This window comes from Phalangium opilio, unplaced genomic scaffold (genome assembly GCF_054372755.1).
Source record: "Phalangium opilio isolate 3A_F unplaced genomic scaffold, DU_Popi_V2 ptg000070l_1, whole genome shotgun sequence".
NCBI classification, from domain to species: Eukaryota; Metazoa; Arthropoda; class Arachnida; order Opiliones; family Phalangiidae; genus Phalangium; species Phalangium opilio.
Window position 1 is genome coordinate 6,076,629 of NW_028324182.1, and position 17,023 is coordinate 6,093,651.

A 17,023-nucleotide genomic window follows, 5' to 3' on the forward strand; every position below is an offset into this window, starting at 1 on the left:
TACATAGGTATAGTTGTGTGGGAAAGCGCCTTGTCAGCGGTAAGGAGTTCGCGTGTCTTTTATAACTCTATTAGCGCCAGGAGTTCAAAAGGGGTGTGGGTAAGGGGTTTTGGTGGTCTTTTAAAGGCGTAGTCACTTCCTGTGGCGAATTAATCTCGCAGACACCCGCGCTAAAACGTTATCGCTTCCTCGAGACTCGAACGTACGTGTGTTGTACTTCAAATATCTGAGATTATTATAACGCCCCCTAAAGGCCACTTACCCAACCGACAAAAGAATTACTTCTTAACTGTAGATGTACAGAAATATCAAAGTACATCACGCTAGGTAGCTTCTAAGATCTGCAGGACGGAAAAACGCAATTGGATTTTCCGAAACAAAGCTTTTGTAGTTTCTTTTTCGTCTTTTTTTTCGATAGAAGTATTTATTAGGCCATAAGTAGGCTTAATAGGTTGTAACGTATGCATATTTTCCCCGAGGTTAATTGCGCTTCAAAGTAAATGGTTTTTAAACGGTCTAAACTTACCCGGAAACGGCGAAAATGAGGAGGCCCAACGATGTCGAACTCAATTTCTGGAAATGTTTCAAAAATGTAGCTTCTTCAAGTCCTTTGAATTTACATTTCAAAACGATGCGATTTGAATATTTCACCTTGCGCGTGAGTGTGTTTAACCTATTTGAAAGGAAAAATAAATAAATTAAATTTACTTAACAAATAACAATTTAGCAAATAAAACTGAATATTAATTTAGCATTATTTTTAAGAAAAACTGTTTAAAAAGGTTTCTTAATTTTCGAGGAAAAAAATCGTATTTATTTTTAATTTAGAAATAAATTAAAATTTGCGTATATTCGTTTGCAAAGAAAAAGTTGGTAATAATAGGCCCTGAGAATTTCTTGGGTGGATTTTCCCTTACGTTATGTCAACACTGGGAATTATGTAATATAGTCTCTAACTTCACAAATGCCTATTTATATTTTTTTCCAACTGCCTAACCTCCAGGGGTAAAACTAATTATGTATTTCCTATGAGCCCCTGTAAAACATCAACCCGCAATACACCGGTGTACAATATTTTTTATTTTTATAAAATTCTGTACAAATCAAAATAAATCCCAAATTAGGCTATAATATTTCCACAATCACCCATTGTTTTCTCAGGTCTTTTTTAAAATAAAGCCCGTGCAAATACCAAATTTTAACATGGTATATATGGTTTATTATATACCCGAAATCTTATATACGACCTTAATCAAAAATAAACTAGAACTTTTTCCCGTTAGAAAAACAAACTCGGTTTGGCTTCCAAAGTTCCAATTAAAATTTTCACCCTATTTTTCGAAACTTGACTAGAGTCAAACTTTATTTCAGGCCGAGCTTGTGTTATATACCTTTCCGGGTTATATATACGTGTATAGACCGCTTTGCAGAGCGGGTATCTGTAACAGGTATCTCTAGGTATGTTTTGTGTTGGTTTTATTTTGAGGCGCTTTGAAGTAATCAAATTTATAGCGAGGAGAGAGGAAAGTTATTTGAAGACGCGAGCTGGCCGAAATTAGAAGGGTACGTGAGCCGACTTTGAACGCGCAATCAAGGTCCATCCGGGGCCACTAGGGACATCTTTAACGTCGGGGATAATTTTGGAAAAGAGATAATACGAGTGAAGGAAGCTAGGCCACCCGCGGGCTAATGAGAAAACGACAACGCGCGCCCTCTAGCATCCGAAACAACCCTTCTAAAATGGATACCAGAAAACAGACCTCAAAGACTTACAAAGATAATCTGAACTTCATACCCTCGATAGGAAAAACGACATGGACAAAAAAACTTCGAATGTAAACTTCTGAATTAAAAATCTTCCAATGCCTTAACCTTGAAACTCGAAGCTGCAACAAGAACTACTAACATAGGTGATGGCACACTTCTGTAATCCAGCGTCTCAAAGCTCTACGCTATTGTTCATATAAAACCGCGGTCCCTTACCACCCATAATCAATTTTACATTTCTTTTCGAACAGTAGATGGCTGCACCTGCTCGCTAACTCAAACCATTCCTCTTTAATTTACCCTCTAAAAAAGAACTTCGCTCTAGTGATTACAGACGATGTAGAGACTACTTATCTAAGGTACGGAGTTCCTATTATCTTCGCCAGCACTTATTAGGGCTCGAAAAAGTCTCTCGATTATATAGAAATAGCCGTTTTGTTTTATTTTATACTACAAAACATCAAAGGTTGATACCGAAACGAAGTTACGAAATAGCTTTCATTTTAGTTTTTAGACCACTTTGGTTGCGGGAACGTGTTTCCGAGTTATTTACATATATATGAAAAAGTCTTTTAAGTGGTCTCTTAAAAACACAAGTTATATCTAATCTTTCCTTTTTGAATAACAAAAATGAACAGAATTTCGTTTCAACTTCCTTACTTTTACTTTTTTTACAAGATGCATAAAGATATTTTTGCAAGAACATTTATGTATAATTTAACATGTCTGAGATTGCTTATGTAAAACAGTTAAAAAACGGCGTTGCTTCTCGTGAGCACGTGAATTCAGTATTTTAAGCTTAGTTCAGTTCAGTTTTGCACAGTCATCTCTAATAAACTGGTATGCATGCAGATGACATAAATTTCTTCAGTTTTCTTAATAGATATGTTAGCACTCAAATGAAGTGAAGTCATTAGAATTATCATGTTTTGAGTTCAAATGACTTCCCAGTCAGTTTTTCTAGGTACCTCTGACCACGCTTTGAGCCCTTAAGAAATACTGTTAGCGTTTATGGGCAAATTAGTATTCTCTTGGAGATTTAATCTAATTTTTATATATTCCTCGCTTAATCTCGACAAAAAAGCAAAACAACTCCATAAAAATGTTGTATTTTCTTTGTCCGAAACTTAAGAACCCTTTTAAGGGTACTTAGAGAACGTGACAATTGTTAAAACTTGCGTAGGTAGTTTGAAAAGAATCCTTCAAAAAAGAGAGCAGGGTTTCTACATCTAACAGTAAGCCAAAAGCACTCTCGAGATGTAAAAGTACCGAGATTTTGCAGTAGAATAAAAGGCACTTAAAGATTCTCCCACCCAGAATAAAAAACACCCGAAATATTAAAGTCAGATTAAACAAAAGCTAAACAGGGTGAAAACCTTTGACATGGATGGATGTATTGTGATACTTTCCCTACACTGGCATAGCCGCAAGGCTAACAATCTTTTAAAATTTAAATAGAAATTTTGCTCTCATGTTTTATTTTTTTTAGTTTATTGCGGTTTAACACTCCATAAACAATTATTTATTATTTCATTACTATTATTATTATATTTGAATATTATATAATTATCAAATTATCATAATTATTTCTCTAAAGAATCTTTGAATAGGAAAAAGTATCCAGATTATAAATGTTCAAGGCGAAGATTTCCACCTTGCATTCGACACGACTTTCTGACTTTATATAAAGGACATGAAAACGCTCGAGAAAAAGAATGAAAAAATTCTACGCAATTCTTTGAGATAGCGGTTACCAAAATTAAGATAACTCGCTTCCCATTATGTCAAATAAACTCGTGAATTTAGACGATTCTTCCAAGAGTATTTAAACCGCCTAACTTCATACCCAAGCTGGACTTTTAAAAGAAGGTATTACTATAAATAACGCATTTATATTCGTGACTCCATTGCTTAATAATTAATAGTTATACTTTTATAAAATATTACACTTTGTTTAACTTGTAGTAAGTTTAACTATTTGAAACAGTCAAGCTACCTATATTCGAGAGAGAATAAGACAAATTCCTCGCGAGATTCCCGCACTCTTTGAAAGAGTTTGCTTTCAGAAAAGCGGCCTTTCTCCACGCGTTCTCCTTTTCTTATTTATTTAGGGATATTTCCCTAAGCGTTCCTAAATAAGATTATAATCAAGAGATAAATGTCTTCTTCATTAAGAAGTATCCTTCCGAGTAAACCCCGAGAAACTCAAAGCGCATATCAAGAAGTATACCGTAAATTGAGGGCAAAATATTCCATTTACAATGTAAGGTTTAATTGAACGTACGTACAACGCCGAACCAAGAAATATTTGAAGCAGTACCAACCAAATACACCTATTTTTTATAGATAAAGATACATTAGTCTATAATAATTAATTTGCTCGCGAATTTTCAATAAACACAGTCTAAATTTTGGAGCAGAAAGAAAACTCCATGAACACACAAACGATTTTGACGATAACTTCAGAAGGATAATTTGAACTCAGCGAGGTATATTACATCTACAAGTTAACTTCTGTTTCTCAGAAACTAGCACCAGTGGACTCTGTATATAAAACCCTTTATAAATAAAACGTACCATTTCAACGGAGCTTTTTCTTCCTCCAGTGTTTTAGGTTCATTTACTTGGCATCAGGGTATTAGTATAGAATGGCTGAAAATGGCTCGAGGTTCGCGTCTAAATGGTCTATTTAACAGAGGGGGGTATAGCTTCCATTCTATACGGTATGTACAAGTCTACCGGGGCTAGAAGTCCGTAATTTCGCTTTATGGTTTAAACACAAAAACTTTCGGAGGTTGTTTCCTTAATTACAAAAGGAGGTCCCTTCCTCCGTTTACCCCGCGCTACGCGAGCAACTCGGTTCCTAACTTAAGCCTTGGCACGCCTTGATGCCCCCGGAAAAATTACCGCCTGTCAAGTCCCCTTTTCATTGTTACGTGTTACACGTAGGTCTTAACCTTAAAACTAAGATTTTTCTATTCGCGCGATACCTTTGAATTTTCCTTTAAGGAATTTTCAGAAGGTTTTAGCCATCTCAGCTTTTCAAAGTGGGTGATACAATGAAGAAGGATATCCTTAGAAGGATATTAATTTTTATTGTTAGCCTTTTTAATCTAGTGACGTATACGCGCTCCAATTGGAAACTTTTATTTTAAACCCGTTCTCCCCGAGGCTCAATTGCTTATAAGGAAATTTCGCAAAATAACCGACACGAATACCCATTGAAACCCCACGTAAAGAGATTAATTAGGAGTTTTGGTCTAAAAGACACCCCAATAAAATTAGAAAGAATTTTTCGATGGTAGTAACGTGCATGAGATAAGCCAGTATTCTGTTCAGTTACATTGAAACTTATAAAACGAAAACTCGACTAACTAAAACGTCCTTCTGGGAGTTTAGAAAAAAAACGAAGTCACGACTTTAGGCATAAATATGTCTATATCGGTTTTTGAAAGAAAAGAGAAGGAGATAGTCGAAATATATTAAACTGTCATTTACATATTTGACACTTTGGCAATAACTCCCACACCTTCTTGAGCACCGGACTCGATCGACTGCCATATCCTAACGCGAGAAAGAAGGCGGTTTCGGGAATTTTCTCTAAGCTTCCCTTTCCCCTTCATTTTTATTCAGAGGATTCGAGCTATTTTGTCAATCACCCAACTCAACCTCGATGTTTTATTAATTTATGAAAAATGGCGATCTAACTTATAGATCTTTTTGTCACGCGAAAAACACGCCCGTTTACTCAATGTCCTTCCTCCCAGGGAATGACCTTATAAATCACTATGCATAAAAGGAAAAAAATCAAAATCGCAAACGTGATAATACGTATACATCGCCAAAGAAACAAACGGAGAGTATGCTTTTTAAGCGAAAATTCTACGAAACGAACGCGTAACTCGAGGATTTTGAGTTGAAAATGTTCTATGACGGGCCATTTTTTTAGAGTTAGATTCGAGTGTTTTAGGGATGACTACTTAGTTAAATTAGCAATCATTGTCTTTCAGTTTCTTAGTTAAATTTAAGGGGCCATCCCTAAAACACTCAAATCTTAACTTGAAAACAGTGGCCCGGACAGCAAAATGTCATTGAACAATGAACATTTTCGACTCAAAATCGATCGCCCAAAGAACATCCCCTTCATTTAGGAGAGACTTCAGAAAATGTATTAAAACAACAAACAAGTGGGTGAAAGGAAGAAAGGTCATACCCCCTACTTCGAATCGCGGGAATTGGATGCATTGCACATATCCAACTGCAATGTTATTTTCATTTCATTATCTATTCGAATTAGCGCCTTATTCGCTTAAGTTTTAAATGAAATTTAAAACATTACGAAGACGTTCCTATATTAATAGTTATTACATCATAACGTTTATGGGCACTTTGTTGGGCATCAGAGCCTGATGAAAACATCAACGCTATAATAACTTTCTCTGTATATTTAATGCGGCAGACGCGCGAGCTATTTAACAAAGTTCCGCAAATTCCGAAAATAGTAGTTTTATTCTAATATTTAATCTGCATTTCCTCCCTGCACCGTCGTTTCTTCCTATACAGACCAAGATTCCGTCTTTCCGTATAGGACCTTGAAGAAGAAGAAAAGAGAGAGAGAGAATACCGGGACTCGTGGTTGGCGTCTAATTAAGCTTTTGGCAACGTATTAAGAGCGTCAGAATTTCCAAGAGCCTCGGGTAAACTTAGTCTTAAACAACAGCTAGCACTGGAAATACATATCGGACAAGGTCACGGGAATATTGTCGATTATATCAAGAATATTCGGAGTTATGCTCAAAAGAGTGGTCTTTCATGATTAGTGGGTATTAGTGACCAACTTAAAGATGACGCTTAATACTAGCAGAAGTATGTAATAGTTCTCTTCGACTCCACAAAGCGTGGTAATTGTAACATGATTCGTGCCAACATCAGAACATTTGGAGCATTAAGGTTACTAAACCGAATCACATACGCGATAAGTAGTTCCCTCATCATTACTCTATCAGCGCTTAACTATTGCCAAGGCACATGCATGCGCTTGTGAGTTTTTGTCCCAAGTCAAGACAATTGATTGCTGAGGATTTAGTAAATACCAAACAGTTATAGAATTCACCCAGCGGTGCGATGCCCATCTGAAGTTTGATGAGCATGCAGGAGAGCAAACAAATGGGTCAGCCAAGCAAGAATCATGTTACATAACTAAAGTACTATGAGGATATAGAGTGCCATCCTTCTTTCATTATCTCCTTCTGATACTAGTAACACTACGTTCTGTTTCTAGCATGCAGTCAACGATAACTTGGCCAATGAACAAATTTAACTGGTAAGATAAATGAATTTTATGTGTGTTATTTTGATTCTGTTTTATCATCATTCTGTTTTATCATCACTACTCGTAACTCAGATTTATTTGTCTAATTTAGCCACCGTTGCATTTAGGGAATTGAAATATATAATATATAATATTAAAAATAGAACGGGATAAATAACATAATTTTGAGGAAAGTAGATCTAATTAGACTTCTTAGTATAAAAAATAAAATAAAATCTAATTATAGTCTTTAGCCTAATTTGGTTACGAAGGAGGGGAGGGGGAGAGGAGGAGGCCATTTCGTTACAACTTCAATATCCGAAGTGCGGTGGTCTGTCTAATATCCGATAAAACTAACTCTAACGTTCGAAAAGCGGTTCAATCCTTGTTTAAAGAAAAAAAAAAGCATTAAGTCAAAATCGATTCTCATTAAGGACTTCATTATTTAAGATAAGCGGATATTGGATGAGCAGCCCGCGCATACAGTAGAAGTTAATTTCAATTCTTATACAAGTACTAAGTTTAAGTATAAAATCAAAAGGGCCTATACTTAACCGTCTATTAATATATTAGATTCGGTAGAAGTGAATTATCAAGGAGATTATGAGGAAATAAGCAAAATATAAAACAATGAGTATGATGTATTAAAAAATATGTCTTAATATCTTCTATCTAATTTAATACTGTAAATAATTAAATAGGAGGCTGCTCAAAGAGACCAAAAAACTCCGTGAGCTCCCCTTCAAAAAACCGGTACCGATCACTGACTCGTGCCTAAAGATCCGAACATGCGCAGTAGAGAGGAAGAAAAATTTGAGAAAAATTTGTTTACAACTTATCAGTCTGGGAAATGAGGATATTTTTAAACTAGTCCTTGGGACCAGTGACCCCCCTTGTGTCCTAAATAATAAACTGGTCTCAGGACAGGTTCCCGCCTTTGTTCTCCTATAGATTTGCAATTAATAAACTGGTCCCGTCGAGGACCAGTAACCCCCACTTTTTAATTAAAAAACTAGTCCACACAATTAATAAGCTGGTTTCGGACCAGAGGAAGTGTGCTATTTCCCAGACTGCAACTTATACGGCAGAGAATCACGTGACGTACTGCTCCTACGCTAAGCGCGTGAGAGGTAGATAGATTACGTACTCTCCTTTATCTACCTCCTCTTTGATTAAAAAATTTACATGCATTTTCTTTCAAACATACTAATGGTTTCGGTTTAATAGTCACAAGTTCCAAAAGGGAAATCAGTTATGGGCTACGGGGGCCCTTATTATCGATAGGTGTATTGCGAAGATTGTATTATTCGGTTTAGGATACATGTAGAGGAGGCAGGCGTTCAACCGCTAAGCTATAACATTGTTACGTTAATACGATTTGTTCGAGGGAGCAGATGCTGCGTATAACGTCTTAATCTTATCCATGATCCATCAAAATGTGGCGCGCGCGCGCTTCAACCCACAACTTCCTTACACTTGGTTGGCGCTGGGCCCGGCTTTACTGGGAAAAGAGGGGCTTCCCTATGAAATACGATATTTGCCATACATTTCCATAATTCTAAGCATTATTCTCCCACATACTAAAGCACTAAAGGAATCTATTCCCCAAAGGCCCAGTTGGCCAATGGCTATAAATCCCAAAACACCAGGGAAAAGATAACTCAGATTTTTCCTAGGAAAGTTTCACATGGCCAAATTTATACGTGTATACATGCAAATAGAATTTTCCAATAGTTTTTACAATAAGTTATATAATTTCCCTTCAATTCTATTCTTACAATTTTAGCAGTTATTATTCGAGTTGTTCAAGCTTGTTGCAAGAAGATAAAAAAGTTAAATACTTAAATGTTTTTTGACACTGTATTGCTATTGCCCTGCCCTCTCCCATTGGCAATTTCCATGGAGTACTTTTATGGTTGTGAGACGAAACTTCCTTTAAAATTGCCTTAAACGTATCTACGTGTCTTTTAATATTGCTCCATGTTGGAAAACAAAATTAAATTTCTTATTTTCTATTCGAAAAAGCTTAATAAATATTTCAATTACGATCCACGCATAAATTAAAATTAACGACATTAAATAATATACAGGTAATTACGTTCTCTACGCGTTAGGCCTCTCTGCAAAGACAACGACTATAAAATTATATTGGACGTATGATACCACGTGATATTTTATTACGATACAAAATCAGTATAAATGTTTTTTTTTTTCATTTACCAATTTCGGCTTAACTGATTTAAACACAGAAACGAAAATATTGATTAAAATAATTTGTATTTTAGTGGAAAGCTCTCGCTTTGCGCGTATTAATAAACGAAAGTCTAGGGGAAAAAATTTTAATTTGTAGAGTTACCGAAGCGGTTTTTCTTTCACAAAATAACGGCATATTACTTTTCTCCATTTCTAACAAAAAAAAATATATCGGAGCACCCAGCCAAAAATGAACTGTAACGTTACGCCAAGAATAGAAAAGAAAAAAAAACCTTCTGGCATCGCTTATGTATATTAAAAGCTTTTATAAAATAATAACGCAAACTTTCCCACGAATTTACAAAATTAAATCATGAATATGGACAGTAGAATCCGTAGCAAGTAGGTGTGATATTACACACCCGATTTAAGTTATTGAAAAATGGACATAAGTTAATTATTAATAAGTCTATAAAATTAAATAAAATATTAACGATTTAGGACCTGTTTTAAAGTTATTCGTGTAAAGAGAATTCAATATTCAATGGGTAATTAAAGTAATTCGAGATCTATATCAGGCATGCACAAACCCGGATGAAATTTTGCATTTTTTTCTTTTCTTCATTTTTCCGGCTGGGCATGCAGGGGACCCACGGAAAAGCTACACCTAAATCAAAGAAGAGGGCTAAAAGACCCCTTTTTGCTAGAGTATTTCATCCCATTCAAATCCGCCTAGTGCCGCCAGCTGGCGTTTCTTTATTACACATTTCTCAATTGAAATTTATGATTTCTGGGAACCGAGTGGATTTTAATAAAGAAAATGGATTTCTTTTTTACCCAATTTCACTTTCACTTCTTAAGTTTGTTCGCGGTGAATTCGTGCATACAGTTGAAGGCATCAGAGTAAACCTTTTCACGGAATAACGAGGGTTTACCTTCATTAACTCAATCGACACGTATAAAAAGAAAGAGGATCAAACGTTACGCGGAATACATTTTCTCCGTAGAAAGTAACTACCCAAATTTGCCATTACGCTAAATTTACTTCGTTTAAAAATTAATAGTTTCATATATCTTACTGAATCTTCTCCATTACCAACGTAAGAATAATTTACAATGTTTGCAGAGTGAATATTTGAAATAGGAGATGAGATATAAGCCTTAAAAAATGTCAAAGACGCTAGAAAAAATCTAGAGATGTAATTATTTGATCTCTGTAACGCTACACCGTTTTTACCCTGCTAGTTCCAGCAAGATCACTTTAAACCGATACTCCAATTTACTATGCCATTGAACTAAAATGAAAAGTCTAAAGACGTGGGTGGTGTTTTACATCTGGACCCTTTCAGTTTCTCTGGATGTATTTTGCTGGAAAAGAAAGGGCTAGTTTTGGATGAATATATATACCGAAATAAGTTTTCTTTAAAATTTCTCTATCAAGTGTCAAAATGAGTAATGGCGGAATGGGGCCCCAAAAAGAGTTGAGAAGATTAATCCTGGTGCTATGGGACCTTTTTTGCATAAATATATCTTCGCAAAAACGTAATTGCATAGGGATTTAAGCCTTATTTTAAACCTCCGATGATTCTCAAGACTTAAAAACACTATTTCAGAAATAGTTTAACTTAAAGTAATAAGTAATTTATATTATAAAAAAACATACGCGCTTTAGAATAGATTAATAATAAACTAATTCGTAATCGGAGTACAGTTTTATCATTGAATTTAAAAGATATTGCGTAATAAAATTCGCTTTTTAACGTCGTTGATCAAAACACGTAGGATGTAGACAGACAACTGTTCAAACAAACAAACAAACATTTGTAAATATTTTGGAGATACGCAAATGTTTTGCAATTTCCTAAAGAATTTGTTTGAAGTTGTTTGCTATTGAGTTTCGAAATGAAATCAAGTGATTTCTCGTAAATTCAAACGAAAAAACTCTGATTCGCGCGAAAATTTCAAAAAAAAAAAATGATCCGAAGAAATCTACGTAATATGGGATAAAATAAATAATGAATGAAGTTACAACAACTTCGTGGTAATTTATTTTTGTCTGTCCTAAAAAAGGAATAAAAATAAGACGGATTATTTCTCTATTCCACCGCCATGACTTCGTCTACAAAACTCTATTTCATTCCGAATAAAAAAACGTCTGCTTAAATGATTTCTCTAAATCTATTTGAAACGAAGTTTAATGCCTTTACTGATCTATTCAGTAACTCGAATGCCCCTAATTCGTTTCAAAACAACCCTCGATATTTAAGAGTCTACCTATATAGAGTCTAAGTTCATTTAATCTATTTACTCGAAACCACTAAAGATTGAGGCAAAATTTCACTTTCGAAATTTAATTAAGCTGACTGGTTAGAGGAATTAATTTAACCTTCCCAATAATACTTAAAGCCAGTGGTTAGACCATTGGAAGTACCATAACCTTATAGTATTCTCGATAAGTATGGGTTCGTCGTAGGGACATAAAATTAATTCATTAAATTAGAAAGACTTCAACGCCACCTTCATTTAAACGTTTTCTGTCGATGGTTTAATCAACCATAGTAGACGATGGATGGGTTCTTAACCCATTGTTTACTGAGGTGCATTAAACATTTATATCGTGCATGATGTTTCAAACCTAACTTTATTCAGAGTATAATTCGATAAATTCTCTGCTAACACAAATTTCCCGAATTTACCAGGAGTATATAGGTCCTCAGGAGAAATAACGTATTTGTACAATGTTTGATTGTAATTTGAATATTTTAAGGAGGTTTCAATTCTCGCTGTATTGTCAAAGTTCAAAACACTTGGCTTAGGTATTTATTAAAGGCATCGTTTATTTTGTACATTTATAATTAGAAATTGAAATATTAAGTACTTTTATAGCTACGGGCGTCTTCTTCGTTATATATTAAGGAAGAATTGTTGACTTTTAACCTTTGGATACCTGGTAAACTTATCGTTTAATTAAAACTTTTTGATTGTAGCCAAAAGCAAAATTGTGGGATTGTATTTAATAAAAATATGACTTCTAAAATGGAAAAGCGTAAAAATATGACTTCCAAAATTAAAAAAAAGCTGTACACTTGATTAAACGTAAAAGTTGATTAAAATTAGGCCAAATACGTGCATTAAATTAAAAAAGCGGCACATTTGCTTAAAGTTGATTAAAATTAGGCCCAATACGTGAATTAAATTTAAAAAGCGGTACATCTGTTTAAAGTTGATTAAAATTAGGCCCAATACGTGAATTAAATTTAAAAAGCGGTACATCTGTTTAAAGTTGATTAAAATTAGGCCCAATACGTGAATTAAATTTAAAAAGCGGTACATCTGTTTAAAGTTGATTAAAATTAGGCCCAATACGTGAATTAAATTTAAAAAGCGGTACATCTGTTTAAAGTTGATTAAAATTAGGCCCAATACGTGAATTAAATTAAAAAAGCGGTACATCTGCTTAAAGTTGATTAAAATTAGGTCAATTACGTGAATTAATTTTTTCTAATTTGAATTAAGGCATTTTCACTCTTGATTTCGTAATAAAAAGGGGGACTTTATAACAATAAATTAATAGGCAATTATAACTTCCGAGTAATATACTCATGACGTAAGGAATCAAAAATTGCAATGCTAAGTAGAAATAAGAGAAGGGTCTATAAGTTTCAATTGAAAGTGGGTGCGAGTCTGCAATATCGATCAATCGACGATATATTCCGAAATTTAGTCAAATCAGCGATTATTTGGCCGCTACGCGTTTCGACAGTGATTTATATTTCAAGAATCTGAATGCTGAATACGCTATATAAAATGCCTAGCAGAAACGTAAAGCGACTAAATTGGATAGCAAAGCCGGGGCCGCGTCTTTCCTAGCAAAGTATACAGGTAGAAAAAACTCATTCAAATTCAACCACACGTGAAAATAATACGCAGTCCTAAAAGTGTAATTAAACTTAAAGAGACGGTGAAACTTGGCTTCCCCCATTGTATTATTTACTAATACCTTATAAACTAAACTCTCATTTCACCATTCCTTTAAAGCCTTTTTACCTGAATTCCTACTAAACTCGGTTATTTTGCCTTGCAAATAACGATAATAACGAGTTTGGGCGTCCTTTGTTGTGTGTTAGTTTTGATACAAACTTCTATGGTACAGTTGCGAGTCGTAAAGACATAATTAATTCAAAGTCGACTTCATAAAACATTACAACATTAAACCGATATGCTAGTGTAGTTTTTACGTTTATCCTTTTTTTTTACAGTCGGTATACCAGAAGTTCATAACACCGTTCTAAGAAGTTCTCCCCCAATTCCCCTATCTCTTGTTGTGGGAGTTAAGATGTACGGTTGTTAGTCAGTCTAAAAAGCAAAATACAATTGCTCTCCTTTTCTACTCCTCCCTATTTATAAAACGTATCATATTAATATTGTATTTCTTAATACATCCTTCTAGGTTTAGGTGTGCACTCTTCTTGTGTTCCCCTGATAGGACACTTCGAAGGCGGTTTTTACGAGTCTCTGGTATGAAAAATGCAAAAAACTTTCTAACACGTGGAGTTAGCTATATTCAGCGATGGGTAAGAGAAGAGGGTGCTAGGATTCAGTCCCTTTAAGAATAAAGCGGTAATGTTTTCTAGCGATCTTCCGGAGCGAGGTTTGGTGGCCCTATCTACTTTGAAGCAGTCCCTTTTGAGCGATAAATATTTCCCTTCGCTCGGTCTTTCTCGTGGGACGAGTTACTTTCGAGTCTGCGGCTAACCGAAAGGTCGGATACTTCACGCTTTTGCATAATGTATTCTATCCTCGCACTTATTAATTAAATGAGATCTCTCTATTACCATCCATTTGCGGACTGAAATACAGGGTGTTTGTGAAAGGTCCATCAATAATGAAAGGGCGTATTTATTGGGCCATTTTGAGTCGAAAATGTTCTATGACATTTTTCCGTTCGGGCCACTGTTTTCAAGTTATGATTGGAGTAATTTACGGATGACCCCTTAAATTTAATTAAGAAATTGAAAGACAGCGCTAATTTAATGAAGGGGTCATCCCTAAAATATTCAAATCATAACTCGAAAACCGTGGCTCGGACGGCAAAATGTCATAGAACATTTTCGACTCAAAATGGCCCAATAAATACGCCCTTTCATTATTGATGGACTTTTCACAAACACCCTGTATAATTTCCTCATCCGAAAATAAATGGATTATTAATTGTTTATGTTATCAGTTATTCGCAATTGGAAATGAAGAGTTTCTATGTATTTGAAATACTGTAGCACAAGAAAATATATCAAATATCGATGTGGGTACTTTTGTTCACCCATATCTACAAGTTTCACATCAGCAAAATAATAATTCCCTGTGCAATTTCCAAATTAAATTATTCTCAACTGCTTAACGAGAATCCTGAGTTTCTTTGAATTAAAGGAGGAACCTTTCATATTTAATTCTTGCGAATAAACAAAATTATAATTTTTAGTAGGAAAATTCATCTGAAAAACAAATTAATATTTTAACAAAATTCCGCCTCGGTTTTCTTGGAATTCACATTAAATTTGAAATTATTATTTCAGATCTAAATAAACTTTCAGGCTATTGGCAAGTTTAGGCTAACTATCCGAGCCCTCATCATTAACTCAAACCGAGGGAAGTTGAGCGTACTGTGGAAGAGAGGGGGTGGGGGTGGAACAGGGTTTGTTCTCTTTGCTTAGCTGTTATGAGTTAGCTATATAGCTTGCAAAATGAGTTTTAAAAACTTGTAGAAGGAACTTATTTTGGATATTATCACGTTCTTCTCGTAAATATGCCCAAGAATTTCACCCCTACCACCCTAAAAACACGAACAAGAGAAAGCAAATAACGAGATAATACCTTTGAGTTAGGAACGTCTTTAAAACTTGAAAAGCTTTGTGTTTAATATACACTAAAATTTTTCTTAGGCTTTTTACGTCGAAACTGCTTTCGTAGTAATGTTCGCACTGAACAAATTTTACCAACATTAACCAAGATAAACAAAGTTTGATTAAATTTCTCAAAATTGATAAATCTCTGGTTTCTACGAAGTCTCAAACATAACATCTAATTTATAATCGAATATTTAATTCATCGGTAAATTAAGGGTAAGGAATCTAATTAATATGTTTAAGAAACTTAAATAATTTTAAAATAAAAATCAATACAAAGTTTCTAAATTTCTCAGTGCGAACTAGGATTGTTAGTTTTTCGTTTATATTTTCTTGGGGGTTTTAAAGTATTCAAAATACTTTAACTTAAAAACATTCGAGGCTTAATATTATTATTTTTACTTTAAAAGGGTATCTTCTTAAATAAGTTACTTTCTTCCATAAGTACAGGGATTAGGTCCTATCATTTCAAATTTTGAGAGCAAAGAAGTATAAAATTTTTATATTCCTCGAATCCATTGGAAAGCTGCCGGAACAGAGAAACCTAATCCTTGATGTTTGTCCAAACAAATTAGGAATAAGTAAATAGCGAAAAATATTCAGGAAAAAGCTAAAATTGAAAGATGTCTATTTATTTATCTATCACACTATTAGAAAATAAGTCTATTTCAAGATAAATTCAATGTTCCAAAGAAACTCTGAACTTATCAATTTCAACCTACAGCCTTGAAAAAGGTCGATATTCCTATTAGAAAAGAGGCATTATTCCCAAGAAAAATTTAAAACTTTCTTATATAATAAACAAACATTACTAAGTTCCCTAAGTTATATAACGACAATAAGTATGTCATACGCTATAGTTTTAACGCTGTCAAGAGTAATATTGACGTCATTGTCGCGTCATACGATTTTTCCCAAGTCAAGTAAGTTTCATCTTGAACTAATTGCGTAATTCCATAAAATATTAATTCATTTCTGGTAACTTCAAATAATTAAACAGATATATTTTTATGGTTTTTAAAGAATTGTGTGTTGTTAAATTTGGAACTCCTTAAAAATACGATGACGCAACTTAATCCCAGCGGACTCCGCGAGCTCAGCTAGGTGCATTACACAATGGCTTGGTTTCCCACGCAATACTTAAAAAATATCGTGTTACCTATGATTTTACTTATGACCTGTGGGAAAAGTACCCTCTGGATAATATATTTTTCGCTTTAGTTACAAATACCGGGGAGTTTTCATCACGCTAGAACCAAATTTCGTGTATTCATAATAGCGAGTATATCAAAAACGAAATTAAATATACAGATATGTACTACCAACACCGTATAATTTAGAACCAAATAGATAAACACAACATAATTGAAATATATATACATACATACATACATACATACATATATAGTTTAGATCATAAACATCGTATCTCTCCGCTATATTTTAATTATGCATTACAATGATATTGAAATCGCTAACACACCCTTAGTTTGAAGGGAGAGTAAAGTTCAATTCTCGAATATCATAACATTTTCATAGCTTTATGAAAATAGAAACCATGTTTCGAATTCTGACTGAAACGTTTCGCCTTTTTTCAAATATGAAATTCCCTTCACTCATATAAAACTGATACATTTTTAAGCCTATTCTTATGGCTTATAAATTCAAGATCAATATTCGAGATAAAACTGTATAAATTCTTCGCATTACAATGCATATTATATATTTCTTCCATTTGTGAAAAAGTTTTGAAAAAAAAACCGTAGAATGGAAGATAAGAAAAAAGAATGAAAATTTCTCCGTCGAAATAAAAAAAATCAAGAGAGATTTTATATGTAAGAGTTCGGGT

At 34.2% G+C, this 17,023-nt stretch overlaps 1 long non-coding RNA gene across 1 annotated transcript; it reads left to right on the forward strand.

Annotated features, from left to right (window-relative positions):
* Positions 1-6,708: 6,708 nt before the first annotated feature.
* Positions 6,709-14,439, forward strand: LOC149661268 (uncharacterized). The gene is made up of 4 exons (XR_016369081.1): positions 6,709-6,971; positions 7,049-7,090; positions 13,722-13,845; positions 13,906-14,439. It is a non-coding gene; the product is annotated as an uncharacterized LOC149661268 (long non-coding RNA).
* The last annotated feature ends 2,584 nt before the right edge of the window (positions 14,440-17,023 follow it).